This window comes from Genypterus blacodes, unplaced genomic scaffold (assembly GCF_046128005.1).
Source record: "Genypterus blacodes isolate CSIRO-AG114 ecotype Tasmania unplaced genomic scaffold, CSIRO-AGI_Gbla_v1 ptg000076l_1, whole genome shotgun sequence".
Taxonomy (NCBI): Eukaryota; Metazoa; Chordata; class Actinopteri; order Ophidiiformes; family Ophidiidae; genus Genypterus; species Genypterus blacodes.
The window spans coordinates 8,493,740-8,501,861 of NW_027466885.1; positions in this window are offsets into that span (position 1 = coordinate 8,493,740).

Sequence of the window (8,122 nt, forward strand, 5' to 3'; positions counted from 1 at the left end):
GTGTGAAATTTTAGCTCTCTATCTCCTTCCTTGTCACAGATATGGGCTTTTCAAGTTTTCTCCAGTTTCAAAAATTGATGACCCGGGTCAACATTTTTAGAAAATTGTCAATATTCCCCAATTTGCCCCAAATTTACACAAATTGATGGCATTTCTGTCTGGATGCTGCGTCTGAAATTTTAGCTCTCTATCTCCTTCCTTGTCACAGATATGGGCTTTTAAAGTTTTCTCCAGTTTCAAAAATCGATGACCCGGGGGTCAACTTTTTTCCAAAATTTTCAATATTCCCCAATTTGCCCCAAATTTACACACATTGATGGCATTTCTGCCTGGATGCTGCGTCTGAAATTTTAGCTCTCTATCTCCTTCCTTGTCACAGATATGGGCTTTTCAAGTTTTCTCCAGTTTCAAAAATTGATGACCCGGGTCAACATTTTTAGAAAATTGTCAATATTCCCCAATTTGCCCCAAATTTACACACATTGATGGCATTTCTGCCTGGATGCTGCGTCTGAAATTGTAGCTCTCTATCTCCTTCCTTGTCACAGATATGGGCTTTTCAAGTTTTCTCCAGTTTCAAAAATCGATGACCCGGGGCTCAACTTTTTTCCAAAATTTTCAATATTCCTCAATTTGCCCCAAATTTACACACATTGATGGCATTTCTGCCTCGATGCTGCGTCTGAAATTTCAGCTCTCTATCTCCTTCCTTGTCTCAGATATGGGCTTTTCAAGTTTTCTCCAGTTTCAAGAATCGATTACCCGCGGGTCAACATTTGTAGGAACTTTCAATATTCCCCAATTTGCCCCAAATTTACACACATTGATGGCATTTCTGCCTGGATGCTGCGTCTGAAATTTTAGCTCTCTATCTCCTTCCTTGTCACAGATATGGGCTTTTCAAGTTTTCTCCAGTTTCAAAAATTGATGACCCGGGTCAACATTTTTAGAAAATTTTCAATATTCCCCAATTTGTCCGAAATTGACACAAATTGATGGCATTTCTGTTTGGATGCTGCGTCTGAAATTTTAGCTCTCTATCTCCTTCCTTGTCACAGATATGGGCTTTTAAAGTTTTCTCCAGTTTCAAAAATCGCTGACCCGGGGGTCAACTTCTTTCCAAAATTTTCAATATTCCCCAATTTGCCCCAAATTTACACACATTGATGGCATTTCTGCCTGGATGCTGCGCCTGAAATTTTAGCTCTCTATCTCCTTCCTTGTCACAGATATGGGCTTTTCAAGTTTTCTCCAGTTTCAAAAATTGATGACCCGGGTCAACATTTTTAGAAAATTTTCAATATTCCCCAATTTGCCCCAAATTTACACACATTGATGGCATTTCTGCCTGGATGCTGCGTGTGAAATTTTAGCTCTCTATCTCCTTCCTTGTCACAGATATGGGCTTTTAAAGTTTTCTCCAGTTTCAAAAATCGCTGACCCGGGGGTCAACTTCTTTCCAAAATTTTCAATATTCCCCAATTTGCCCCAAATTTACACACATTGATGGCATTTCTGCCTGGATGCTGCGCCTGAAATTTTAGCTCTCTATCTCCTTCCTTGTCACAGATATGGGCTTTTCAAGTTTTCTCCAGTTTCAAAAATTGATGACCCGGGTCAACATTTTTAGAAAATTTTCAATATTCCCCAATTTGCCCCAAATTTACACACATTGATGGCATTTCTGCCTGGATGCTGCGTCTGAAATTGTAGCTCTCTATCTCCTTCCTTGTCACAGATATGGGCTTTTCAAGTTTTCTCCAGTTTCAAAAATTGATGACACGGGTCAACATTTTTAGAAAATTTTCAATATTCCCCAATTTGCCCCAAATTTACACACATTGATGGCATTTCTGCCTGGATGCTGCGTGTGAAATTTTAGCTCTCTATCTCCTTCCTTGTCACAGATATGGGCTTTTAAAGTTTTCTCCAGTTTCAAAAATCGCTGACCCGGGGGTCAACTTCTTTCCAAAATTTTCAATATTCCCCAATTTGCCCCAAATTTACACACATTGATGGCATTTCTGCCTGGATGCTGCGCCTGAAATTTTAGCTCTCTATCTCCTTCCTTGTCACAGATATGGGCTTTTCAAGTTTTCTCCAGTTTCAAAAATTGATGACCCGGGTCAACATTTTTAGAAAATTGAAAATATTCCCCAATTTGCCCCAAATTTACACACATTGATGGCATTTCTGCCTGGATGCTGCGTGTGAAATTTTAGCTCTCTATCTCCTTCCTTGTCACAGATATGGGCTTTTCAAGTTTTCTCCAGTTTCAAAAATTGATGACCCGGGTCAACATTTTTAGAAAATTGTCAATATTCCCCAATTTGCCCCAAATTTACACAAATTGATGGCATTTCTGTCTGGATGCTGCGTCTGAAATTTTAGCTCTCTATCTCCTTCCTTGTCACAGATATGGGCTTTTAAAGTTTTCTCCAGTTTCAAAAATCGATGACCCGGGGGTCAACTTTTTTCCAAAATTTTCAATATTCCCCAATTTGCCCCAAATTTACACACATTGATGGCATTTCTGCCTGGATGCTGCGTCTGAAATTTTAGCTCTCTATCTCCTTCCTTGTCACAGATATGGGCTTTTCAAGTTTTCTCCAGTTTCAAAAATTGATGACCCGGGTCAACATTTTTAGAAAATTGTCAATATTCCCCAATTTGCCCCAAATTTACACACATTGATGGCATTTCTGCCTGGATGCTGCGTCTGAAATTGTAGCTCTCTATCTCCTTCCTTGTCACAGATATGGGCTTTTCAAGTTTTCTCCAGTTTCAAAAATCGATGACCCGGGGCTCAACTTTTTTCCAAAATTTTCAATATTCCTCAATTTGCCCCAAATTTACACACATTGATGGCATTTCTGCCTCGATGCTGCGTCTGAAATTTCAGCTCTCTATCTCCTTCCTTGTCTCAGATATGGGCTTTTCAAGTTTTCTCCAGTTTCAAGAATCGATTACCCGCGGGTCAACATTTGTAGGAACTTTCAATATTCCCCAATTTGCCCCAAATTTACACACATTGATGGCATTTCTGCCTGGATGCTGCGTCTGAAATTTTAGCTCTCTATCTCCTTCCTTGTCACAGATATGGGCTTTTCAAGTTTTCTCCAGTTTCAAAAATTGATGACCCGGGTCAACATTTTTAGAAAATTTTCAATATTCCCCAATTTGTCCGAAATTGACACAAATTGATGGCATTTCTGTTTGGATGCTGCGTCTGAAATTTTAGCTCTCTATCTCCTTCCTTGTCACAGATATGGGCTTTTAAAGTTTTCTCCAGTTTCAAAAATCGCTGACCCGGGGGTCAACTTCTTTCCAAAATTTTCAATATTCCCCAATTTGCCCCAAATTTACACACATTGATGGCATTTCTGCCTGGATGCTGCGCCTGAAATTTTAGCTCTCTATCTCCTTCCTTGTCACAGATATGGGCTTTTCAAGTTTTCTCCAGTTTCAAAAATTGATGACCCGGGTCAACATTTTTAGAAAATTTTCAATATTCCCCAATTTGCCCCAAATTTACACACATTGATGGCATTTCTGCCTGGATGCTGCGTGTGAAATTTTAGCTCTCTATCTCCTTCCTTGTCACAGATATGGGCTTTTAAAGTTTTCTCCAGTTTCAAAAATCGCTGACCCGGGGGTCAACTTCTTTCCAAAATTTTCAATATTCCCCAATTTGCCCCAAATTTACACACATTGATGGCATTTCTGCCTGGATGCTGCGCCTGAAATTTTAGCTCTCTATCTCCTTCCTTGTCACAGATATGGGCTTTTCAAGTTTTCTCCAGTTTCAAAAATTGATGACCCGGGTCAACATTTTTAGAAAATTTTCAATATTCCCCAATTTGCCCCAAATTTACACACATTGATGGCATTTCTGCCTGGATGCTGCGTCTGAAATTGTAGCTCTCTATCTCCTTCCTTGTCACAGATATGGGCTTTTCAAGTTTTCTCCAGTTTCAAAAATTGATGACACGGGTCAACATTTTTAGAAAATTTTCAATATTCCCCAATTTGCCCCAAATTTACACACATTGATGGCATTTCTGCCTGGATGCTGCGTGTGAAATTTTAGCTCTCTATCTCCTTCCTTGTCACAGATATGGGCTTTTAAAGTTTTCTCCAGTTTCAAAAATCGCTGACCCGGGGGTCAACTTCTTTCCAAAATTTTCAATATTCCCCAATTTGCCCCAAATTTACACACATTGATGGCATTTCTGCCTGGATGCTGCGCCTGAAATTTTAGCTCTCTATCTCCTTCCTTGTCACAGATATGGGCTTTTCAAGTTTTCTCCAGTTTCAAAAATTGATGACCCGGGTCAACATTTTTAGAAAATTTTCAATATTCCCCAATTTGCCCCAAATTTACACACATTGATGGCATTTCTGCCTGGATGCTGCGTCTGAAATTGTAGCTCTCTATCTCCTTCCTTGTCACAGATATGGGCTTTTCAAGTTTTCTCCAGTTTCAAAAATTGATGACACGGGTCAACATTTTTAGAAAATTTTCAATATTCCCCAATTTGCCCCAAATTTACACACATTGATGGCATTTCTGCCTGGATGCTGCGTGTGAAATTTTAGCTCTCTATCTCCTTCCTTGTCACAGATATGGGCTTTTCAAGTTTTTTCTAGTTTCAAGAATCGATGACCCGCGGGTCAACATTTGTAGGAACTTTCAATATTCCCCAATTTGCCCCAAATTTACACACATTGATGGCATTTCTGCCTGGATGCTGCGTCTGAAATTGTAGCTCTCTATCTCCTTCCTTGTCACAGATATGGGCTTTTCAAGTTTTCTCTAGTTTCAAGAATCGATGACCCGCGGGTCAACATTTGTAGGAACTTTCAATATTCCCCAATTTGCCCCAAATTTACACACATTGATGGCATTTCTGCCTGGATGCTGCGTTTGAAATTTTAGCTCTCTATCTCCTTCCTTGTCACAGATATGGGCTTTTCAAGTTTTCTCCAGTTTCAAAAATCGATGACCCGGGGCTCAACTTTTTTCCAAAATTTTCAATATTCCTCAATTTGCCCCAAATTTACACACATTGATGGCATTTCTGCCTCGATGCTGCGTCTGAAATTTCAGCTCTCTATCTCCTTCCTTGTCTCAGATATGGGCTTTTCAAGTTTTCTCCAGTTTCAAAAATTGATGACCCGGGTCAACATTTTTAGAAAATTTTCAATATTCCCGAATTTGCCCCAAATTTACACACATTGATGGCATTTCTGCCTGGATGCTGCGTCTGAAATTTTAGCTCTCTATCTCCTTCCTTGTCACAGATATGGGCTTTTCAAGTTTTCTCCAGTTTCAAAAATTGATGACCCGGGTCAACATTTTTAGAAAATTTTCAATATTCCCCAATTTGTCCGAAATTGACACAAATTGATGGCATTTCTGTCTGGATGCTGCGTCTGAAATTTTAGCTCTCTATCTCCTTCCTTGTCACAGATATGGGCTTTTAAAGTTTTCTCCAGTTTCAAAAATCGCTGACCCGGGGGTCAACTTCTTTCCAAAATTTTCAATATTCCCCAATTTGCCCCAAATTTACACACATTGATGGCATTTCTGCCTGGATGCTGCGTCTGAAATTGTAGCTCTCTATCTCCTTCCTTGTCACAGATATGGGCTTTTCAAGTTTTCTCCAGTTTCAAAAATTTATGACCCGGGTCAACATTTTTAGAAAATTTTCAATATTCCCCAATTTGCCCCAAATTTACACACATTGATGGCATTTCTGCCTGGATGCTGCGTCTGAAATTGTAGCTCTCTATCTCCTTCCTTGTCACAGATATGGGCTTTTCAAGTTTTCTCTAGTTTCAAGAATCGATGACGCGGGTCAACATTTGTAGGAACTTTCAATATTCCCCAATTTGCCCCAAATTTACACACATTGATGGCATTTCTGCCTGGATGCTGCGTTTGAAATTTTAGCTCTCTATCTCCTTCCTTGTCACAGATATGGGCTTTTCAAGTTTTCTCCAGTTTCAAAAATCGATGACCCGGGGCTCAACTTTTTTCCAAAATTTTCAATATTCCTCAATTTGCCCCAAATTTACACACATTGATGGCATTTCTGCCTCGATGCTGCGTCTGAAATTTCAGCTCTCTATCTCCTTCCTTGTCTCAGATATGGGCTTTTCAAGTTTTCTCCAGTTTCAAAAATTGATGACCCGGGTCAACATTTTTAGAAAATTTTCAATATTCCCGAATTTGCCCCAAATTTACACACATTGATGGCATTTCTGCCTGGATGCTGCGTCTGAAATTTTAGCTCTCTATCTCCTTCCTTGTCACAGATATGGGCTTTTCAAGTTTTCTCCAGTTTCAAAAATTGATGACCCGGGTCAACATTTTTAGAAAATTTTCAATATTCCCCAATTTGTCCGAAATTGACACAAATTGATGGCATTTCTGTCTGGATGCTGCGTCTGAAATTTTAGCTCTCTATCTCCTTCCTTGTCACAGATATGGGCTTTTAAAGTTTTCTCCAGTTTCAAAAATCGCTGACCCGGGGGTCAACTTCTTTCCAAAATTTTCAATATTCCCCAATTTGCCCCAAATTTACACACATTGATGGCATTTCTGCCTGGATGCTGCGTCTGAAATTTTAGCTCTCTATCTCCTTCCTTGTCACAGATATGGGCTTTTCAAGTTTTCTCCAGTTTCAAAAATTGATGACCCGGGTCAACATTTTTGGAAAATTTTCAATATTCCCCAATTTGCCCCAAATTTACACACATTGATGGCATTTCTGCCTGGATGCTGCGTCTGAAATTGTAGCTCTCTATCTCCTTCCTTGTCACAGATATGGGCTTTTCAAGTTTTCTCCAGTTTCAAGAATCGATGACCCGCGGGTCAACATTTTTAGGAAATTTTCAATATTCCCCAATTTGCCCCAAATTTACACACATTGATGGCATTTCTGCCTGGATGCTGCGCCTGAAATTTTAGCTCTCTATCTCCTTCCTTGTCACAGATATGGGCTTTTCAAGTTTTCTCCAGTTTCAAAAATTGATGACCCGGGTCAACATTTTTAGAAAATGTTCAATATTCCCCAATTTGCCCCAAATTTACACACATTGATGGCATTTCTGCCTGGATGCTGCGTCTGAAATTGTAGCTCTCTATCTCCTTCCTTGTCACAGATATGGGCTTTTCAAGTTTTCTCCAGTTTCAAAAATTGATGACACGGGTCAACATTTTTAGAAAATTTTCAATATTCCCCAATTTGCCCCAAATTTACACACATTGATGGCATTTCTGCCTGGATGCTGCGTCTGAAATTGTAGCTCTCTATCTCCTTCCTTGTCACAGATATGGGCTTTTCAAGTTTTCTCCAGTTTCAAAAATTGATGACACGGGTCAACATTTTTAGAAAATTTTCAATATTCCCCAATTTGCCCCAAATTTACACACATTGATGGCATTTCTGCCTGGATGCTGCGTGTGAAATTTTAGCTCTCTATCTCCTTCCTTGTCACAGATATGGGCTTTTCAAGTTTTCTCCAGTTTCAAAAATTGATGACCCGGGTCAACATTTTTAGAAAATTGAAAATATTCCCCAATTTGCCCCAAATTTACTCAAATTGATGGCATTTCTGTCTGGATGCTGCGTCTGAAATTTTAGCTCTCTATCTCCTTCCTTGTCACAGATATGGGCTTTTAAAGTTTTCTCCAGTTTCAAAAATCGATGACCCGGGGGTCAACTTTTTTCCAAAATTTTCAATATTCCCCAATTTGCCCCAAATTTACACACATTGATGGCATTTCTGCCTGGATGCTGCGTCTGAAATTTTAGCTCTCTATCTCCTTCCTTGTCACAGATATGGGCTTTTCAAGTTTTCTCCAGTTTCAAAAATTGATGACCCGGGTCAACATTTTTAGAAAATTGTCAATATTCCCCAATTTGCCCCAAATTTACACACATTGATGGCATTTCTGCCTGGATGCTGCGTCTGAAATTGTAGCTCTCTATCTCCTTCCTTGTCACAGATATGGGCTTTTCAAGTTTTCTCCAGTTTCAAAAATCGATGACCCGGGGGTCAACTTTTTTCCAAAATTTTCAATATTCCCCAATTTGCCCCAAATTTACACACA